At 42.7% G+C, this 23,333-nt stretch overlaps 1 pseudogene; it reads right to left on the reverse strand.

Moving 5' to 3' along the window:
* Positions 1-213: 213 nt before the first annotated feature.
* Positions 214-23,333, reverse strand: part of LOC129869581 (coiled-coil domain-containing protein 18-like) — a 44,227-nt pseudogene continuing 21,107 nt past the window's right edge.

A 23,333-nucleotide genomic window follows, 5' to 3' on the forward strand; every position in this document is an offset into this window, starting at 1 on the left:
CCACGTTTCACAGTGGTTTAGCATATGTTGTCAATAATTATAATTGGTGTTTAGACCTGTGGAATGTTACTGTAATAGTAAACAACAAAATACAAATAGTCATATGCGCAATCAAAAGTGCATTCTGAATCAGCACATTACACTCCACCAAGTATTTGTGCATGCTACTAGACTAATCTACAATACAATAAAAACAAAAGCATTTAATTTGTCCGAAAGTAATTTATTTCATATTCAAAATAAAATGTATATTTGTCGACAAAGGTATTCTTTATCGGTCTTCTCTCTTACTTTGTGGTAGGAGTAGGGAGGGGGCTGTAGGGTTGTGACCTGATAGAGGTCAGACAAGAGCAAACAGCTATTTTATGGAGCTCCTTGCTCCTCTCAAAGCTGGAGATCTTGGTCCTTAGACGTGTCATTTCGGATTCCTGATCCCCCCCCCCCCCACCCAAAACAAAGATAATTATAATAATGACTGGACCACAATTAATGGGTATGGCATCTCCAAGATAATTAACTATCAATTAAACATTAGCTGATGTTTATTTGGAGTCATACAAGAGGATATTCCTTCACAGCTCTACCTTGATGAGCAGGGTCTCGCTGGTGCTCTGCAGCAGCTGTTCTCTGGTGTTGAGTTCTGCCAGCAGGGCGGTGGTGTTGTGCTGGGCCTCCTCCAGCTGCAGTCTGTAATGCTGTAGTTCAGAGGTCAGCTGATCCTGGGAGCAGCGTAGGGTGGAGGAGACACACTCTGATGCCTTCAGCACCTCCGCCTGGCTCTCCTGTAGAGCTGACAGCTGGAGGAGAAGAGACCAACTTGGTTTAACAAGAGGGACTCATGCTCATTGTCAGTTCTCAAGAGACTTAGAAGACTGTCCTTCTTATCTAATGCCATTCCTATGAAATTTGATGTGAATTTAACTAAACAGACAGTTATTATGACCTAATGTAGAAGGCTCTAGCTACCTCATTCTGTTGCAGCCATCTCAGTGTGTCTAGCTCCAGTCTGAGGGAGGCCACTGTGGCCTGGAGTCTGGCCTCAGTCTGGGCAGCCTGCTCCTCCATCCTCCCCTGCTCCTCCTCCATATGCCTGGCATGGTTCTCCTATCACCAATATCACCCAGATGACCAGGCATTAGTACCGTTGTGTGCCGCACTCCAGTCCCCACAGCATCTAGTAGATGTTTAACAGCACCTAGTACAAACACTGATACTCTTGCATGCTCAAAGGTGGAATTATATCACATAGCATTTACTGTAAGTACCACAGCACACAAGCGCTGATTAAATTATATCACGCCACGGACATGTGCGCTTATGTGGGAGACAATAAGAGGGTGTCGTGAGTGGGTCAAACCTTTTCACGGCATAACTGAACACTTTCTTCTAGCTGTATTGCCAGGCTCTCACAGCGACTATGCATCTCCTGGTTGTGAGATGTCCTCTGGAGCTTCTCCCTGCACAGAAACAGCTGCTGGCCCTGGACTAAGGCTTCCTGATGGCCAAACACAAACACACAAACAAACACACACACACACACACAACTACTGTAGCCACAGTTCACAGAAGACTTACAGAAAGACAGTCAAATGAGAGACCCATATTGAACACAGAAGACTTACAGAAAGACAGTCAAATGACAGACCCATATTGAACACAGAAGACTTACAGAAAGACAGTCAAATGACAGACCCATATTGAACACAGAAGACTTACAGAAAGACAGTCAAATGACAGACCCATATTGAACACAGAAGACTTACAGAAAGACAGTCAAATGAGAGACCCATATTGAACACAGAAGACTTACAGAAAGACAGTCAAATGACAGACCCATATTGAACACAGAAGACTTACAGAAAGACAGTCAAATGACAGACCCATATTGAACACAGAAGACTTACAGAAAGACAGTCAAATGACAGACCCATATTGAACACAGAAGACTTACAGAAAGACAGTCAAATGAGAGACCCATATTGAACAAAGAAGACTTACAGAAAGACAGTCAAATGAGAGACCCATATTGAACACAGAAGACTTACAGAAAGACAGTCAAATGAGAGACCCATATTGACAAAAGAAGAGTAGATGTTATGTCAGTACTCAGAAATAGACACTGATGTCGAACTGCTGAGGCAACATCTTGAGACAAAGCTGTCAAAACTGAAACCCTTGGTAAACATGTTTTTGTTGAGTGATAACAGTAGTGTAATGACAAGCTAGACATACTGTAGATACCGTATACCATTGTTTCATTAACTTTTTTGGGCTACTCAATTGCAAAACTGCCATAGCATTGCCATTTATTATACTTCTGAAAAGTGTTCCTTTCCCCACACATATCAGCATGAGTACTTCTTATGCCTCTAACAAAGGAACATTCCATGCCACAGTTGATATAAAATAGATAAAGGTCAGCTGAGGTGACTTCATCATGTAAAATACAAGGAAGATGTATGAGATGATAACTGGGCCCAATGTAGCAGCCCAGTGAATTAGTGGTGAAACTATTATAGTGTGTGGTGTATGAAAGTAGACAGTAGAGTGAGTGTGTGTGTTATTGTGGTCAGGTTGTGTGTGAGATGCTGTTATAATCTACAGTGTTAGATAATAAGCCTATCATTACGTTAAACTGAGGAACTCATTCTCACACTCCCCTCTCTCTGAGAGCCACACAAGGACAACAGCCTCCTCCTGTCCCACTGTGGACGTGTTGACAAAGATGTTACATGGGAAAGATGGGTTTGGATTGTGGGATAAATGTCAGTGTCCAGGTGTTGAAAACAATGACTCCCCCTGGGGAATCTGGTTAGAACACCATGAGACTACAGACAGTGTTGTGTTCGAGACCACCTAAAGCCAGACACATTCAAGAACAAGACCGGAGGAAATCCAGTCCGAGTCAAGACCGAGACCGGGAGTGTCACGACTCCCACCGAAGGTGGCTCCCCTGCCTGTTCGGGCGGTGCTCGGCGGTCGTCGTCGCCTGTCTACTAGCCGCCACCGATCCTTTTTCCCTTTTCTGTTTGTTTGGTCTTATTAGTTGCACCTGTTTCTTATTGTGTTTCCTGATTTTTGTCTATTTAAGCCTGTTAGGCCCGCCTTTGTGCGATTTGTGCGGGATTATTTTCTGTTAGTGTGTGGATGTTCATTTTGTATGTTGTTTTCCCGGACATTTTGGGTCCTGTGTATGGGCCGGTCAGTTGATGCGCCGTGTGTTTTGGCGTGACCGTTTTCCCAGGAAAATAAATAGACATTTATTCGAACCCTCTGCTCTCTGCGCCTGACTCCAACCCACCTTTCGTTAAGGACTCTGACAGGGAGGGGGACAAGGAGCGAGAGACCAAGTCAAGACCGAGATCAGAAAAATGCGAGTCCAATTCAAGACCATGATTGTTATTTTGTCAAATCACCACAATAATAAGGGTTCAAAATGTCCAGTATTTCTGTGTTCATATTTCAGAACATTTTTAGACATTCAGAACATTGAAAAAATGCATGCTGGGGTAAAATAGAGACACTCTACAAATTATTACTAACCCAAACACAGTGGGGAACAATGGGCCTTCTACGCCTTCAGAGAAGGGCTAAGGATTTATAAAATAACTATTAGAATAATAATATTATAATAATATTATTATTTTCAAAAATGTTCTGATTTAATCTCTTCAGTTTTTGTTGGAAAGGGTTAACACTGAAGCAAAAAAAATATCCAATCACGATTTTTCTTTGCTGGTCTTTGGGGAGATAAATCTAGCTAGCTAAGTCAGCCATTGGCTAAACCATTAGGAGCTAGATAAAAGGCATCTGCCATTCAACTGTATTAGGGCAACATTTTGGAGTGACAGCGGAATCAACCAATCACATTTTGACTTAATGGCTGCGATCGTTATTACAAAAATTTATGGAAACTTCTGCCTTCTTGAAGGCCAATAGGTCACTGCGCAAGAGCGAGCAGTCATTTTCCCAGTGTCTAGCTAGCTAGCTTTTGTTATCGGCTAGTTTGCAGCGGCTGCAGCAGGTGTCATCAAAGAGGATGTTGTTGCTAATTTGTTAGCGTCTCTCTTTTCAAGAATAACTTTCAACTAGTTAAGTTTCAAATTATCATCATCTGGTGAGTGGATTGTGTTTTTTATTGCAGCGCGAATGCTGTTAGCCATCTGTTTGAAAAAAAACTTGTGTGTGAAACATTGTTGCATTTAATGTCAAACTGATAGCATTTTAGCAACATGATATCTTATTAAAATCTGTTCATATACACCCCTGGGAAGAATATAACACTTAAACATTTTTGGGGGACAAGCGACCAATTAGATATGGTTATTTCCACATTTTCAAAAATTCTTAGAATGTTTGGGAATTACGTATACTAAGGCATTTGTGGAAATTCTATATCAATATAGAGTGGGAAAGGGGCCATGCGTTTGGACAATTAATAGACACTGCAGTAAATAAAACAGAATAAAAGCATCTGTCTTGTCCAGGACTGGCGTCTACACAGACCGGTGCACTATAGCCAATCAGAGCTAGAGTAGGCCTTTATACAAACAAGCCATTTGCCACAAGGGCCTGCCATCATTCCCTTTGAACTGGACTGTGTGTTTACAGGCAGTTGCAACAGCGAGACTTTAGATCAGTAGAATGCATTTGCCAAAAGCCACAAAATACACTTGAATGGATTTCTGCAAATATGTAAACACAACAGAAGTATGACCTCCCAAGTGGTGTAGTGGTCTAAGGCACTGCATCTCAGTGCTAGCTGTGCCACTAGAGATTCTGGGTTCAAGTCCAGGCTCTGTTGCAGCCGGCTGCGACCGGGAGACAAATGGGGCGGCCCACAATTGGCCCCGCGTCGTCCGGATTAGGGGAGGGTTTGGCCGGTCGCCAGGTGTACGGGGTTTCCTCCGACATATTGGTGCAGCTGGCTTCCGGATTAAGTGGGCATTGTGTCAAGAAGCAGTCCGTACGGGAGTTGCAGCGATGATAGACGACTGTATCTACCAATTGGATACCACAAAATTGGGGAGAAAACGGGATAAAAAATATATATAAATCAAAAACACACCACGGGAGTCCTCTTGCGTTTGGGAACTTTACTGTCCTATTGATTAAACAACCATGAAAAGGTAGGCTTCTCTCCCTCAGTTATGCACATCAACAAGATCAACAACTAATGCTAGCCAGAGCAAGATTCACTAAAAGATTCACTAAAATCTAACTAAGATTAGATTAGATAAACCCTCTCAAATTTTGGGCTGTCAAAATTGCACTGATAAATGATGGGGTATTGTAGCCTCCTCGCCCTTCTGCAGCATGCCTGCCAATGCATGCTTGTCCCAACCAAGCACTCAAGCTAACTGGCTAAAGTTGGCTAGCTTGCTAGCTAGCTACTTCCAGACACAAATGAGAGAACACCTCACTCTGACCATTTTACTCTCCATAGCAGAGCTGGTTAGGCTGTTTACATGTTAGTCAAGAACGCTCTTGATAACAATTACTTTTTTTGCGTACGTTTACTGACACCGGTCATATTCAGCGGGTGTTGCCCGTTTGTCAATTAATCGATTGTTCTGCCCACTGGCACACTCAGACGAGAGTGCCCTGAAATCGGAGTAGATATCCAGAGTGAATTTGCGAATGCAAGAGATATGTCCACTGGATAACAGTCGTTCAAGTTCTTCTAGCTAACCAAATGAAATCAGCATCTGTAGCTGTGTATAGCGACCAAAAAACAATGAGGGGATGGCATGACATCCTCTTAGCAGCTAGCTAGCTCTGTTAGGCTGTGTTTTTAGCTTGCTACATAAATAGATACGCTAGCCTATTAGCCACGTTGTGACTTGTGATCATTGCCCTTGCAAAGTTTGATTGTATTGACATCTCTAGCATTAGATACATTCGTCAATTTTTTCCAGAATATTGAGTCATTGAAACTGAAACGGTACATCCCGAATGGAGGCAGCAAACAATGTACCAGGCCAGCTGTGATTCACAACCTAATATCAATATTTTTGGTACTACCAAGAAATGTATTGGTGAATTATATTATTCATGTATTGAACTGCCTTAATGTACGTCATGGAACGTTGAGTCAAATATAACCTACTTTTAAAAACTCTTATGTTGGTTTTGTAGCATGAACTGGAAATGTAACATTTTTGACTGATATGTTGATTGTCTGTTTGCTTCATATCTGCAAAGTAGTTAAAATGCTGTCAGTCCCACTTTAAACTTTAGGTCACCAGTTACTTAGTGTGCTAAACATGAAAAGTTTACAATGGGAAGTACTAGTTTTGATTGGGAAAGGCTTAATGGTTGTGTTTTTGTATTCTTATAATTGGTACTTATCATCCTTTAACACGATGCTGTGTGTAACTGCTGTGTTTCCATCGGCCCTATGCAGTGATGCCTGGAGAAGTGATGCCTGGAGAAGTGATGCCTGGAGAAGTGGATATACTCTAATTTTGCCCAAAAGTTCCCAATCGGCCCGCCCAGTGAAGGAAAGGCACCCTGTGTGAAAAATCCTATGTTTTTTCTGATTTTCACTCTCAAAATGTTACAGAGAAAAATATAAAAATGTATTGTCTAAATCCACAACAATCTGATTGGGTGAGCCTGACAGGGCATGATGACTATTGAGCATCACAAATAGCCTACTCACCAACAATTCGGACTAAACATTTTCCATACCTGGTTTGCATACCCATTGTTGCCTTAGTTAGCATTTACTGGTAGATATCATAAGTTGAAACATCTTTCCTACACTATCGGCAACCGATGTCATTCTTCTGTGAGCTGCTCCATGCCAAAACCAGTTGAGAGCTGCACACTCTTGCTACTTGCAGATGACATTCCGCTGAAACTAGGCTGTGTGCGCTTAGCGCATCTAAATATATTTCAAGTGCTGTGTGAATGTGTAGGCGACTTTGTGCATTATTTCCCTATTCTACTACATAATTGATATGTTGTATATATCCACTACACTACATTGATATGCATCAGTAGGGATTAAGAAGTGAGTATATGCAATACCCACTGAAAAAAAGTGGGTGTACAGTTTATACCTGCGTATACACTCCACTACACCACTGGCCCTTTGTGTTTAACAGCTCAGCATTCAACACCATAGTACCCTCCAAGCTCATCCTCAAGCTGGAGGCCCTGGGTCTCAACCCCGCCCTGTGCAAATGGGTCCTGGACTTTCTGAAGGGCCACCCCCAGGTGGCGAAGGTAGGAAACAACATCTCCAATTCGCTGACCCTCAACACTGGGGCCCCACAAGGGTGCGTACTCAGCCCCCTCCTGTACTCCCTGTTCATCCACAACTGCATGGCCATGCACGCCTCCAACTCAATCATCAAGTTTGCAGATGACACAACAGTAGTAGGCTTGATTACCAACAACGACGAGACAGCCTACAGGGAGGAGGTGAGGGCACTCGGAGTGTGGTGTCAGGAAAACAACCTCACTCAACGTCAACAAAACAAAGGAGACGTTGTGGACTTCAGGAAACAGCAGAGGAAGCACCCCCAATCCACATCGAAGGTACAGCCCCGGAGAAGGTGGAAAGTTTCAAGTTCCTCGGCGTACACATCATAGACAAACTTAAACGGTCCACCCACACAGACAGTGTGGTGAGGCTAAAGAGGCTAAAGAAATTTGTCTTGTCACCCAAAACCCTGACAAACCTTTACAGATGCACAATCGAGAGCATCCTGTCGGGCAGTATCACCGCCTAGTATAGCAACTGCACCACCCTCAACCACAAGGCTCTCCAGAGGGTGGTGCGGTTTACACAACGCATCACCAGGGGCAAACTACCTGCCCTCCAGGACACCTATAGCACCAGATGTCACAGGAAGGCCAAAAAGATCATCAAGGAAATCAACCACTGCCTGTTTACACCGCTACCATCCAGAAGGTGACGTCAGTACAGGTGCATCAAAGCTGGGACCGAGACTGAAAAACAGCAAAACAGCTTCTATCTCAAGGCCATCAGACTGTTAAACAGCAATTACTAACTCAGAGAGGCTGCTGCCTACATTGAGACCCAATCACTGGCCACTTTAATAAATGGATCACTAGTCACTTTAAACAACGGCACTTTAAATAATGCCACTTTAATAATGTTCACATATCTTACATTACTCATATCACCTGTATATACTGTATTTTATACCATCTACTGCACCTTGCCTATGCCACTCGGCCATCGCTCATCCATATACTTACATGTACATATTCTCATTCACCCCTTTAGATTTGTGTGTATTAGGTAGTTGTTGGGGAATTGTTAGATTACTTGTTAGATATTACTGCACTGTCGGGAACAAGAAGCACAAGTATTTCGCTACACTCGCATTAACGTCTGCTAAGCATGTGTATGTGACAAATACATTTGATTTGATTTACAAAAAGTGCACTCTCCTACATGAGCGCGCTGTTATATCGGTTAATGTCCCTTCAGAATCACAAACCTGTCACACACTGAAGCAGTGGCGACCTGTCATTCAGGGCAGGTGGGGCTCTGCTTTGAGCCCCACATGTTTAGCAAAAAATATATATCACACACACATACATATACACACACACAAACAGTACCAGTCAAAAGTTGGACTAATTCAAGGGGTTTTTCTTTATTTTTACTATTTTATAAATAAAACCCTTGAATGAGTAGGTGTGTCCAAACTTTTGACTGGTACTGTGTGTGTGTGTGTATATACAGTTGAAGTGGGAAGTTTACATACACCTTAGCCAAATACATTTAAACTCAGTTTTTCACAATTCCTGACATTTAATCCAAGTAAAAATTCCCTATTTTAGGTCAGTTAGGAACACCACTTTATTTTAAGAATGTGACATGTCAGAATAATAGTAGAGAGTGATTTATTTCAGGTTTTATTTCTTTCATCACATTCCCTGTGGGTCAGAAGTTTACATACACTCAATTAGTATTTGGTAGCATTGCCTTTAAATTGTTTAACTTGGGTCAAACGTTTCAGGTAGCCGTCCACAAGCTTCCCACAATAAGTTAGGTGAATTTTGGCCCATTCCTCCTGACAGATACGGTGTAACTGAATCAGGTCTGTAGGCCTCCTTGCTCGCACATGCTTTTTCAGTTCCGCCCACAAATTGTCTATAGGATTGAGGTCAGGGCTTTGTGATGGCCACTACCTTGACTTTGTTGTACTTATGACATTTTGCCACAACTTTGGAAGTATGCTTGGGGTCATTTTCCATTTGGAAGACCCATTTGTGACCAAGCTTTAACTTCCTGATTGATGTCTTGAGATGTTGCTTTAATATATCCACATAATTTTCCTTTCTCATGAAGTCATCTATTTTCTGAAGTGCACCAGTCCCTCCTGCAGCAAAGCACCCCCTCAACATGATGCTGCCACCCCCGTGCTTCACGGTTGGGATGGTGTTCTTCGGCTTGCAAGCATCCCCCTTTTTCCTCCAAACATAACAATGGTCATTATGCCAAACAGTTCTATTTGGTTCATCAGACCAGAGGACATTTCTCCAAAAAGTATGATCTTTGTCCCCATGTGCAGTTGCAAACCGTAGTCTGGCTTTTTTATGCCGGTTTTGGAGCAGTGGCTTCTTCCTTGCTGAGCGGCCTTTCAGGTTATGTCGATATAGTACTCGTTTTCCTGTGGATATAGATACTTTTGTAAGTGTTTCCTCGTCACAAGTTCCTTTGCTGTTGTTCTAGGATTGATTTGCACTTTTAGCACCAAAGTACATTCATCTATAGGAGATAAAACGCATCTCCTTCCTGAGCGATATGATGGCTGCGTGGTCCCATGGTGTTTATACTTGCGTACTATTGTTTGTACAGATGAATGTGGTACCTTCAGGTGTTTGGAAATTGCTCCCAAGGATGAACCAGACTTGTGGAGGTCTACAATTTTTTTCTCTGAGGTCTTGGCTGATTTCTTTTGATTTTCTTATGATGTGAAGCAAAGAGGAACTGAGTTTGAAGGTCGACCTTGAAATACATCCACAGGTACACCTCCAATTGACTCAAATGATGTCAATTAGCCTATCAGAAGCTTCTAAAGCCATGACATCATTTTGTGGAATTTTCCAAGCTGTTTAAAGGCACAGTCAACTTAGTGTATGTAAACTTCTGACCTACTGGAATTGTGATACAGTGAGTTATAAGTGAAATAATCTGTCTGTAAACAATTGTTGGACAAATGACTTGTGTCATGCACAAAGTAGATATCCTAACCAACTTGCCAAAACTATAGTTTGTTAACAAGAAATGTGCGGAGTGGTTGAAAAACGTGTTTTAATGACTCCAACCTAAGTGTATGTAAACTTACGACTTCAACTGTATGTATGTATGTATATATATATATATAGTGTTGTTGCGTGTTTTGCATGTTATTTTGGCATTAATACATGTCACATATTAGTTTGCAAACAATGTACAAAAATAAAGCTGCATACAAACATGGTCTCTTTTCAACTGTTCCGCCTGGAACTCTGACCTGTTCACCGGACGTGCTACCTTGTCCCGGACCTACTGTTTGACTCCCTCTCTCTACTGCAACTGTTGTCTCTAACGCTGAATGCTCGGCTATGAAAAGACAACTGACATTTACTCCCGAGGTGCTGACCTGTTGCACCCTCGACAACCACTGTGAATATTATTATTTGACCCTGCTGGTCATTTATGAACATTTGAACATCTTGGCCATGTACTGTTATAATCTCTACCCGGCACAGCCAGAAGAGGACTGGACACCCTTCAGAGCCTGGTTCCTCTCTAGGTTTCTTCCTAGGTTCCTGCCTTTCTAGGGAGTTTTCCCTAGCCACCGTGCTTCTACATCTGCATTGCTTGCTGTTTGGGGTTTTAGGCTGTGTTTCTGTATATCACTTTGTGATATCGGCTGATGTGAAAAGGGCTTAATAAATCAATTTGATTTATTGATCAAGCTTTGATTGAGTCAGCTGTTTAGTGGTTGGGCAAAACACAAAATGTACACCTACGAGGGGCCCAAGGACAGTTATGGAAACCTTGATATACCTAACCCTAATCAAGTATTATTATTAGCCATACATCCACTGCCCTCCAGCATGGAGACACACACTCTACCTTCTCCAGGTCCTCCTTTCCCTGCAGTTGTTTCTGTATCAATTCCAGCCTCTCACTCAGAAACTCCACCTGACACACACAAACTCATCTGAACCACTAGACTACACAATTTGCACCTGTACAATGCCTTCAGAAAGTATTCACACCCTTTGACTTTTTCCACATTTGTTTGTGTTTCAGCCTGAATTTAAAATGGATTAAATTGAGATTGTGTGTAAGCCAGCAACAAACAATAATTCCACTTTGACATTATGGGGCTGTTTTTCAAAATGTGTACAAATTAATAAGAATGAAAAGCTGAAAAGTATTCAACCCCTTTGTTATGGCAAACCTAAAGTTCAAGAGTAAAAATGTGCTAAATAAGTTTCATGGACTGTGTGTAAGAAGTGTTTAACAATATTTTTTAATGACTTCCTCATCTTTGTCCCCCACACATACAGATAATTTTAAGGTCCCTCAGTCAAGCAGCGAATTTCAAAGACAGATTCAACCACAAAGACCAGGGAGGTTTTCCAATGCCTCGCAAAAAGCACCTATTCGTAGAAGGGTAAAAACAAAAGACATTGAGTATCCCTTTGAGCATAGTGAAGTTATTAATTACACTTTGGATGGTGTATCAATACACCCAATCACTAAAAAGATACAGGCGTTCTTCCTAAATCAGTTACAAGGAAGCCTGTACAGAATAAACATAGGTATGCTTTTAATCGTTAAGGATTGAGGAGTTTTTATGGATAAAAAATAAATGGAATGGCGCAAAGCACAGGAAAAATCGTAGAGGAAAACTTGGTTCTGTCTACTTTCCCCCAAAAAGTTTGTGGTCATATGCACATCCTTAAAACTTAGGTGCTGGGCTTTCCACCAGACACTGGGAGATGAGTTCACCTTTCAGCAGGACAATAACCTAAAACACAAGGCCAAATCTGGACTGGAGTTGCTAATCAAGAAGACAGTGAATGTTCCTGAGTGGCCAAGTTAAAGTTTTTACTTTTCTGCTAGAAAATCTATGGCAAGACCTGAAAATGGTTGTCTAGCAATGAGCAACAATCAATTTGACAGCTTGAAGAATTTTGAAAATAATAAAAATGGGCAAATGTTGCACAATCCAGGTGTGGAAAGTTCTTAGAGACTTACCCAGAAAGACTCACAGCTGTAATCACTGTATTGACTCAGGAAGTTGAATACTTCAAGACATATTCGTGTTTTATTATTATTTATACTTTTATTTTTACAAATGTTAAACATTTTCTTCCATTTTGACAGAGTATTTTGTGTAGATTGTTGACAAAACATAATAAAATCAATTTTAATCCCATTTTTGTAAGACAAAAAAAAAGTCAAGTGGTGTGAATACTTTCTGAAGGCACTGTATATCTGGTCATCAAAAATGAGTTTGTGGAACACATATGGCTCCGTTATAATAGTTCAGAACACATTTGCAATAACAGTTTAGCATAGGAGAACATACATCTATTTCAACTATCAGACCCATGTTGCATGAGTTGCTGATTGACAGAAAACCTGTTCTACTCAGATGGATTAGTGAGTGCTGTTAACTCAAGTGAGATGTGATGTAGTAAACCTGGTTGGTTCTCTCCTTTGCCTCTCTCTGGGAAATCTCCAGCGTCCCCTGTTGGAGGATGAGCTTCTGCTGCATCTTCTGTGTATGACTCTCTACTGCAGCCTCTAATTTTCTGAGCTTGACACACAGAGAATCACATACACGGATTAAAGAAATCGGTCAAATCATGGTGTTGACGTGAGCAACCATTGTGAGTGATAAAAAAAAAGTTAAATAAAAAAGTTAACCACATATTTGAAAACATGGTTGTCTGTGTTATGTAGTCTTGTGTACATATAGTGTGTGTGTTTGTGTGTGGAGGGGGGGGGGGGGTTGCTTTGGTGCACCTGGAGGGATTTTAGTTCAAGTTCCTCCTGCCTTTCCTTAATTTCTGTGTCTTTGTCTATAATCTCCTGTTTCTTTTGCTCCAACTCTCTACATGTCTCCTCCAACTGACTGTGTATCACCCTGGGGAAACAAACACACATACAGTGGTGGAAAAAGTAACCAATTGTCATACTTGAGTAAAAGATAACTTAATAGAAAATGACTCAAGTAAAAGTTTTTGGTCTCAAAAGTAAAAGTATAAATCAATTCTAATTCCTAATATGAAGCATACCAGACGGGACAATTTTCTTGTTTTTAAAATTTACGGATAGCCACTCTAACACTCAGACATAATTTACAAACGAAGCATTTTGTGTTTAGTGAATCCACCAGATCAGAGGCAGTAAGGATGACCAGGGGTGTCCTCTTGATAAGTTTGCGAATTGGACCATTTTCCTGTCCCGATAAGCACTTAAAATGTAACAAGCACTTTTGGGTGTCAGGGACAATGTACAAAGTAAAAAGTACATCGCGCACACACAAAGGGCCCAAAAGTGTATCAACAAAGCAAAGCTCGGCGCAAAACCCCAATATCCACAAAATCTAAATCCAGAAGGACTAGGGTATTTTTCTAATTTCACTGAAGTTAAACATTTGTGATATCACTGATGTTATTGTACAGTTAGGGTTTACTGTTTTGATCAAGAGCAGGAGATGATAAACATAGCCGATAGCCTTCTAGCATATGATGCTGCTGTCTGTGTGGGAGAAAAACACAATGCTAAATTTACTCTGATCACATCTTTTCCACGGGATTAAGAGTTAGAACAGGAGCACTGCTTCAGAGACACTCAGCTGACACTAATCTGAGGGACAAGACCAGGAAAATAGAGAGGCAGCATCCCAAAACGCAATCTATTCCCGAAAAATAGTGCACTAATTTTGACCAGAGCCCTATGGGCTTTAGTCAAACAGCTCTATATCGAGAATAGGGTGCCATTTTAGACGCAGTCAGACAAATGACCCCTGCGGCTGTTCAAGACACTGGAACCATCCAAGCAACGATGGTGCCCTGCAGTTTGGGAGGAATGTAAATAAACTCAGCAAAACAATTAACATCCTCTCACGGTCAACTGCGTGATTTTTTGTAAATATTTGTATGAACATAATATTCAACAACTGAGACAAACTGAACAAGTTCCACAGACATGTGACTAACATAAATGGAATAATGTGTCTCTGAACAAAGGGGGGGTCAAAATCAAAAGTAACAGTCAGTATTTGGTGTGGCCACCAGCTGCATTAAGTACTGCAGTGCGTCACCTTGTCATGGACTGTACCAGATTTGCAAGTTCTTGCTGTGAGATGTTACCCCACTCTTCCAACAAGGCACAAGCAGATTCCCAGACATTTCTGGGTGGAATGGCCCTAGCCCTCACCCTACGATTCAACAGGTCCCAGACGTGCTCAATGGGATTGAGATCCGGGCTCTTCGCTGGCCATGGCAGAACACTGACATTCCTGTCTTGCAGGAAATCACGAACAGAACGAGCAGTATGGCTGGTGGCATTGTCATGCTGGAGGGTCATGTCAGGATGAGCCTGCAGGAAGGGTACCACATGAGGGAGAAGGATGTCTTCCCTGTAATGCACAGCATTGAGATTGCCTGCAATGACAACAAGCTCAGTTTAATGATGCTGCAACACACCGCCACAGACCATGATGGACCCTCCACCTCCAAATCGATCCCGCTACAGAGGACAGGCCTAGGTGTAACGCTCATTCCTTCGACGATAAACGCAAATCCGACCATCACCCCTGGTGAGACAAAACCACGACTCGTCTGTGAAAAGCACATTTTGCCAGTCCTGTCTGGTTCAGTGACGGTGGGTTTGTGCCCATAGGCGACGTTGTTGCCGGTGATGTCTGGTGAGGACCTGCCTTACAACAGGTATACAAGCCCTCAGTCCAGCCTCTCTCAGCCTATTGCAGACAGTCTGAGCACTGATGGAGGAATTGTGCGTTCCTGGTGTAACTCGGGCAGTTGTTGTTGCCATCCTGTACCTGTCCCGCAGGTGTGATGTTCGGATGTACCGATCCTGTGCAAGTGTTGTTACACGTAGTCTGCCACTGCGAGGACGATCAGCTGTCCATCCTGTTTCCCTGTAGGACTGCCTTAGGCGTCTGACAGTACAGACATTGCAATTTATTGCCCTGGCCACATCTGCAGTCCTCATGCCTCCTTGCAGCATGCCTAAGGCACATTCACACAGATGAGCAGGGACCCTGGGAATCTTTCTTTTGGTGTTTTTCCAGAGTCAGTAGAAAGGCCTCTTTAGTGCCCTAAGTTTTCATAACTGTAAACTTAATTGCCTACCGTCTGTAAGCTGTTAGTGTCTTAACGACCGTTCCTCCGGTGCGTGTTCATTAATTGCTTTTGCATGGGAAACAGTGTTTAAACCCTTTACAAAGAAGATCTGTGAAGTTCAAATCAAATTTTATTGGTCACATACACATGGTTAGCAGATGTTAATGCGAGTGTAGCGAAATACTTGTGCTTTTAGTTCCGACCATGCAGTAATATCTAACAAGTAATCAAACAAATTCACAACAACTACCTTATACACACACAAGTGTAAATGAATGAATGTACATATAAATATATGGATGAGCGATGGCCGAACGGCATAAGCAAGATGCAGTAGATGTACACTGCTCAAAAAAATAAAGGGAACACTTAAACAACACAATGTAACTCCAAGTCAATCATACTTCTGTGAAATCAAACTGTCCACTTAGGAAGCAACACTGATTGACAATAAATTGCACATGCTGTTGTGCAAATGGAATAGACAAAAGGTGGAAATTATAGGCAATTAGCAAGACACCCCCAAAAAAGGAGTGATTCTGCAGGTGCTGATCACAGACCACTTCTCAGTTCCTATGCTTCCTGGCTGATGTTTTGGTCACTTTTGAATGCTGGCGGTGCTCTCACTCTAGTGGTAGCATGAGACGGAGTCTACAACCCACACAAGTGGCTCAGGTAGTGCAGTTCATCCAGGATGGCACATCAATGCGAGCTGTGGCTAAAAAGGTTTGCTGTGTCTGTCAGCGTAGTGTCCAGAGCATGGAGGCGCTACCAGGAGACAGGCCAGTACATCAGGAGACGTGGAGGAGGCCGTAGGAGGGCAACAACCCAGCAGCAGGACCGCTACCTCCGCCTTTGTGCAAGGAGGTGCACTGCTAGAGCCCTGCAAAATGACCTCCAGCAGGCCACAAATGTGCCTCCTGAGGTTGAAGAGGCGCTGCTGCGCCTTTTTCACCACACTGTCTGTGTGGGTGGACCATTTCAGTTTGTCCGTGATGTGTACGCCGAGGAACTTAAAAACTTTTCACCTTCTCCACTACTGTACCGGTGATGTGGATAGGGGGGTGCTCCCTCTGCTGTTTCCTGAAGTCCACGATCATCTCCTTTGTTTTATTGACATTGAGTGAGAGGTTATTTTCCTGACATCACACTCCGAGGGCCCTCATCTCCTCCCTGTAGGCCGTCTCGTCGCTGTTGGTGATCAAGCTTACCACTGTAGTGTCTTCTACAAACTTGATGATTGAGTTGGAGGCGTGCATGGCCACGCAGTCATGGGTGAACAAGAGAGAGGGCTGAGAACGCACCCTTGTGGGGCCCCAGTGTTGAGGATCAGCGGGGTGGAGATGTTTCCTACCCTCACCACCTGGGGTGTCCCGTCAGAAAGTCCAGGACCCAGTTGCACAGGGCGGGGTTGAGACCCAGGGTCTCAAGCTTAATGACGAGTTTGGAGGGTACTATGGTGTTAAATGCTGAGCTGTAGTCGATTAACAGCATTCTTACATAGGTATTCCTCTTGTCCAGATGGGTTAGGGCAGTGTGATTGCGATTGCGTCATCTGTGGACCTATTGAGGCGGTAAGCAAATTGGAGTGGGTCTAGGGTGTCAGGTAGGGTGGAGGTGATATGATCCTTGACTAGTCTCTCAAAGAACGTCATGATTACGGAAGTGAGTGCTACGGGGCGATAGTCGTTTAGCTCAGTTACCTTAGCTTTCTTGGGAACAGGAACAATGGTGGCCCTTTTGAAGCATGTGGGAACAGCAGACTGGGATAGGGATTGATTGAATATGTCCGTAAACACACCAGCCAGCTGGTCTGCGCATGCTCTGAGGACGCGGCTAGGGATGCCATCTGGGCTGGCAGCCTTGCGAGGGCTAACGGGTTTAAACGTCTTACATCAGCCATGGAAAAGGAGAGGGGGGGCCCGCAGTCCTTGGTAGGCGGCACTGTATTATCCTCAAAGCAGGCAATGGTGTTTAGTTTGTCTGGAAGCAAGATTTTGGTATCCGTGACGTGGCTGGTTTTCTTATTGTAGTCAATAATTTCATGTAGACCCTGCCACATACATCTCGTGTCGGAGCCGTTGAATTGCGACTCCACTTTGTCCCTATACCGACATTTCGCTTGTTTGATTGCCTTGCGAAGGGAATAACTACACTGTTAATATTCGGCCATATTCCTCGTCATCTTTCCATGGTTGAATGCGGTGTTTAGCGCGAATGCCGCCATCTATCCACGGTTTCTAGTTAGGGTAGGTTTTAATGGTCACAGTGGGTACAACATCTCCAACGCACTTCCTTATTAACTCACAGTCAGCGTATAAATCAACGTTATTTTCTGAGGCTTCTCTGGAACATTTCCCAGTTCGCGTGATCAAAACAATCTTGAAGTGTGGATTCTGATTGGTCAGACCAGCGTTGAAAAGTCCTTAGCATGTGTACTTCCTGTTTGAGTGTCTGCCTGTAGGACGGTAGGAGCAAAATGGAGTCGTGGTCGGATTTGCCGAAGGGAGGGCGGGGGAGGGCCTTGTATGCATCCCAGAAGTTAGAGTAGCAGTCGTCCAGTGTATTGACCGCACGTGTGCTACAGTCAAGGTGCTGATAGAATTTAGGTAGCCTTGTTCTCAAATTTTCTTTGTTAAAATCCCCAACTACAATAAATGCAGCCTCAAGATATATGGTTTCCAGTTTACATAGAGCCCAGTGAAGTTCCTTGAGGGCCGTCGTGGTGTTTGCTTGGGGGGGATATACACGGCTGTGACTATAATCAAAGAGAGTTTTCTTGGGAGATAATGTGGGCGGAATTTGATTGTAAGGAATTCTAGGCCAAGTGAAAAAAAGGACTTGAGTTCTTGTATTACACCATGAGTCTTAAATCATGAAGCACACCCCTCCACCCTTCTTCCCAGAGAGATGTTTATTTTGTTGGCGCAACGCATGAAGAAACCCGGTGGCTGTACCGACACCGACAACATATTCCGAGAGAGCCGTGTTTACATGAAACAGAGAATGTTACATTACAATCTCTGATGTCTCTCTGGATGGCAACACTTGCCCTAATTTCATCCACCTTGTAGTCTAGAGACTGGACATTGGCGAGTAATATACGCAGAAGTGGTGGGTGGTGTGTACGCCTTCGAATTCTGACCAGGAGGCCGCTCCATTTACCCCTTTCTGCGGCGACTTTGTTTTGGGTTGGCCTCTGGGATTAGATCCAATGTCTAGGTTGGTAGTCCGAACAGAGGATGTGCTTCAGGAAAGTCGTATTCTTGGTCGTAAGGTTTGTAAATTGACGTTACTTTTATATCCAATAGTTCCCGGCTGTATGTAATAACACTTAAGGACTCGAAGTGAGGTGACCGTCTCTGTCGGCGCCATCTAAGAGAAAAGAAAATCCATCCTTACTTTAAGACATGAAGGTCAGTCAATACGGAACATTTCAAGAACTTTGAAAGTTTCAAGTGCAGTCGCAAAAACCATCAAGCGCTATGATGAAACTGGCTCTCATGAGGACCACCACAGGAATGGAAGACCCAGGGTTACCTCTGCTGCAGAGGACAAGTTCATTAGAGTTACCAGTCTCAGGAATGGCAGCCCAAATAAATTCAAGTAATGGACATCTCAACATCAACTGTTCAGAGGAGACTATGTGAATCAGGCCTTCATGGTCAAATTTCTGCAAAGAAACCACTACTAAAAACGACACAAATAAGAAGAGACTTCCTTGGGCCAAGAAACACGAGCAATGGACATTAGACCGGTGGAAATTTGATCTTTGGTCTGGAGTCCAAATGGGAGATTTTTGGTTCCAACCGCCGTGTCTTCGTGAGACGAGGAGTGGGTGAACGGGTGATCACCGCATGTGTATTTCCCACCGTAAAGTATGGAGGAGGCTGAGTAAGGGCTATTTGACCAAGAAGGAGAATGATGGAGTGCTGCATCAGATGACCTGGCCTCCATAATTCCGACCTCAATCAAATTGAGATGGTTTGGGATGAGTCGGACAGCAGAGTGAAGGAAAAGCATCCAACAATTGCTCAGGATATGTGGGAACTCCTTCAAGACTATTGGAAAAGCATTCCAGGTGAAGCTGGTTGAGAGAATGCCAAGTGTGTTCAAAGCTGTCATCAAGGCAAAGGGTGGCTATTTTGAAGAATCTCAAATATAAAATATATTTTGATTTGTTTGACACTTTTTTGGTTACTACATGATTCCATGTGTGTTATTTCATAGTTCATGTCTTCACTATTATTCTACAATGTAGAAAATAGTAAAAATAAAGAAAAACCCTTGAATGAGTAGGTGTTTTAAAACTTGACAGGATATATATATATATATATATATATATATATATATATATATATATATATATATATATATATATATAGATACACACACATATACAGTTGAAGTCGGAAGTTTACATACACCTTAGCCAAATACATTTAAACTCAGTTTCACAATTCCTGACATTTAATCCTAGTAAAAAGTCCCTGTATTAGGTCCGTCAGGAACACCACTTTATGTTAAGAATGTGAAATGTCAGAATAATAGAAGAGAATGATTTATTTCAGCTTTCATTTCTTTCATCGCATTCCCAGTGGGTCAGAAGTTTACATACACTCAATTAGTATTTGGTAGCACTGCCTTTAAATTGTTTTACTTGGGTCAAACGTTTCAGGTAGCCTTCCACAAGCTTCCCACAATAAGTTGGGTGAATTCTGGCCCATTCCTCCTGACAGAGCTGGGGTAACAGTCAGGTTTGTAGGCCTCCTTGCTCGCACACACTTTTTCAGTTCTGCCCACAAATTGTTTACAGGATTGAGGTCATGGCTTTGTGATGGCTACTCCAATACCTTGACATCGTTGTCCTAAAGCCATTTTGCCACAACTTTGGAAGTATGCTTGGGCTCATTGTCCATTTGGAAGACCCATTTGTGACCAAGCTTTAACTTCCTGACTGATGTCTTGAGATGTTGCTTCAATATATCCATTATTTTCCTACCTCATGAAGCTACCTATTTTGTGAAGTGCACCAGTCCCTCCTGTAGCAAAGCACCCCCACAACATGATGCTGCCACCCCCATCCTTCACGGTTGGGATGGTCATTATGGACAAACAGTTCTATTTTTGATTCATCAGACCAGAGGACATTTCTCCAAAAAGTATGATCTAAGTCCCCATGTGCAGTTGCAAACCGTAATCTGGCTTTTTTATGCCGGTTTTGGAGCTGTGGCTTCTTCCTTGCTGAACGGCCTTTCAGGATATGTCGATATTGGACTCGTTTTACTGTGGATATAGATACTTTTGTACCCGTTTCCTCCAGCATCTTCACAAGGTCCTTTCGCTGTTGTTCTGGGATTGATTTGCACCAAAGTACGTTCATCTCTAGGAGACAGAACGCGTCTCCTTCCTGAGTGGTATGACGGCTGTGTGGTCCCATGGTGTTTATACTTGCATACTGTTGTTTGTACAGATGAACATGGTACCTTCAGGAGTTTGGAAATTGCTCCCAAGGATGAACCAGGCTTCTGGTGGTCTGCAATTATTTTCTGAGGTCTTGGCTGATTTCTTTTGATTTTCCCATGATGTCAAGGAAAGTGGCACTGAAGGTAGGCCTTGAAATACATCCACAGGTACACCACCAATTGACTGAAATTATGTCAATTAGCCTATCAGAAGCTTCTAAAGCTATGACATCATTTTCTGGAATTTTCCAAGCTGTTTAAAAGGCACAATCAACTTAGTGTATGTAAACTTCTGACCCACTGGAATTGTTATACAGTGAGTTAAGTGAAATAATCTGACTGTAAACAATTGTTGGAAACATTACTTATGTCATGCACAAAGTAGATGTCCTAACCGACTTGCCAAAACTATAGTTTGTTAACAAGAAATTTGTGGAGTGGTTGAAAAACGAGTTTTAATAACTCCAACCTAAGTGCATGTAAACTTCCGACTTCAATTGTATATTTTTGTTTTTAATTGTCCCTTACACTGGGGAGGTGCAATGAAAAGTATTGTTTTACAGGGTCAGCTATAGTAATAAGGTGCCCCTGCAGCAAATTAGGGTTAAGTGACTTGCTCAAGGGCACATCAGACTTTTCACTTTGTCGGATCTGGGTTACTGTCCCAACGCTCTAACCAATAGGCTACCTGCCGCCCATTAGCTCTTTAAAAAGTATTTCCGTGGTAATGGAAGGAGGTTTTAAACTGTTTATTTACTATTTAAAGCAAAGCAGTTACATATAGTAAAAGTTAAATAATTGGTGTGATTACTTTTATAGACTACTATATCAACCGTATTACTCTGGATTGTGGGGCAGTTAGATCATAAAAATGTCTTTACTACAGTTTCTGCACGTGAACTGAAAGCAGAACGACATAAAAAAAGTGATCTTCTGTCAGAAGATGTGAATAAAAGGAAGGATCACGTGGACAACACTCTTAGGAAAGCAAAGCAACTCAATCATTCATGCTGTGGGTTTCAGATAAATACAGTGAATTCGTAAAGTATTAGGACATTTATAAAGATAAAAACTGAAATATCACATTTACATAAGTATTCAGACCATTTACTCAGTACTTTGTAATTTCTGCCAAAGGTGCTTCAACAGCCTTGAGTGTTCTTGGGTATGAAGCTACAAGCTTGGCACACCTGTATTTGGGGAGTTTCTCCCATTCTTCTTTGCAGATTCTCTCAAGCCGTCAGGTTGGATGGAGAGCATCGCTGCACAGCTATTTTCAGGTCTCTCCAGAGATGTTCAATCGGGTTAAAGTCCAGGCTCTGGCTGGGCCACTCAAGGACATTCTGAGACTTGTCCCAAAGCCACTCCTGCGTTGTCTTGGCTCTGTGCTTAGGGTCGTTGTCCTGTTGGATGGTGAACCTTCACTCCAGTCAGATCCTGAGCAGGTTCATCAAGGATCTTTCTGTTCTTTGCTCCGTTCATATTTGCCCTCGATCCTGACTAGTCTCCCAGCCCCTGCTAGTGAAAAACATCCTCACAACACTATGCTGCCACTACCATGCTTCACCATAGGCCACCATGCTTCACCATAGGGATGCTTCCAGGTTTCCTCCAGATGTGACGCTTGGAATTAAGGCCAAAGAGTTCAATCTTGATTTCATAAGACCAGAGAATCTTTTTTTGTCATAGTCATTCAGAGTCCTTTAGGTGCCTTTTGGCAAACTCCAAGCGGGCTGTCATGTGCCTTTTACTGAGGAGTGGCTTCAGTCTGGCCAGTCTACCATTAAAGCATGACTGGTGGAGTGCTGCAGAGATGGTTGTCCTTCTGGAAGGTTCTCCCATCTCCACAGAGAAACTCTGGAGTTCTGTTAGAGTGGCCATTGGTCAGGAAAGTGACCAAGAACCCAAGGCACTTCTCCCTCGATTGCTCAGCTTGGCCAGGCGGCCAGCTCTAGGAAGAGTCTTGGTGGTTCCAAACTTCTTCCATTTTAGAATGCTGGAGTGTCCTTGGGGACCATCAATGCTGCAGATTTTTTTGCTACACTTCCACAGGTCTGTGCATCGACACAAACGTCGTCTCGGAGCTCTACGGACAATTCCTTCGACCTCATGGCTTGGTATTGCTCTGACATGCACTGTCAACTGTGTGGCCTTATCAATTGAATTTACCACAAGTGGACTCCAATCAAGTTGTAGAAACATCAAGGATAATCAATGGAAACATGATGTACCTGAGCTCAATTTCAAGTCTCATAGCAAAGGGTCTGAATACTTATGTAAATTTGGTTGATGATATATATATATTTTTAAATCCATTTTAGAATAAGGCTGTACAGTAACAAAATGTGGAAAAAGGGAAGGGGTCTGAATACTTTCCGAATGCACTTCAGATGCACAATAATTTAGTTTTGTAAAATGTTCAGTGTAAATTAAGTTTGAGTTTAGTTGATGTTGCATCAAAAACAGAACACTCAAAACATGAGCACAATGGCAGCTCTT

This window comes from Salvelinus fontinalis, chromosome 14 (genome assembly GCF_029448725.1).
Source record: "Salvelinus fontinalis isolate EN_2023a chromosome 14, ASM2944872v1, whole genome shotgun sequence".
NCBI lineage: Eukaryota > Metazoa > Chordata > Actinopteri > Salmoniformes > Salmonidae > Salvelinus > Salvelinus fontinalis.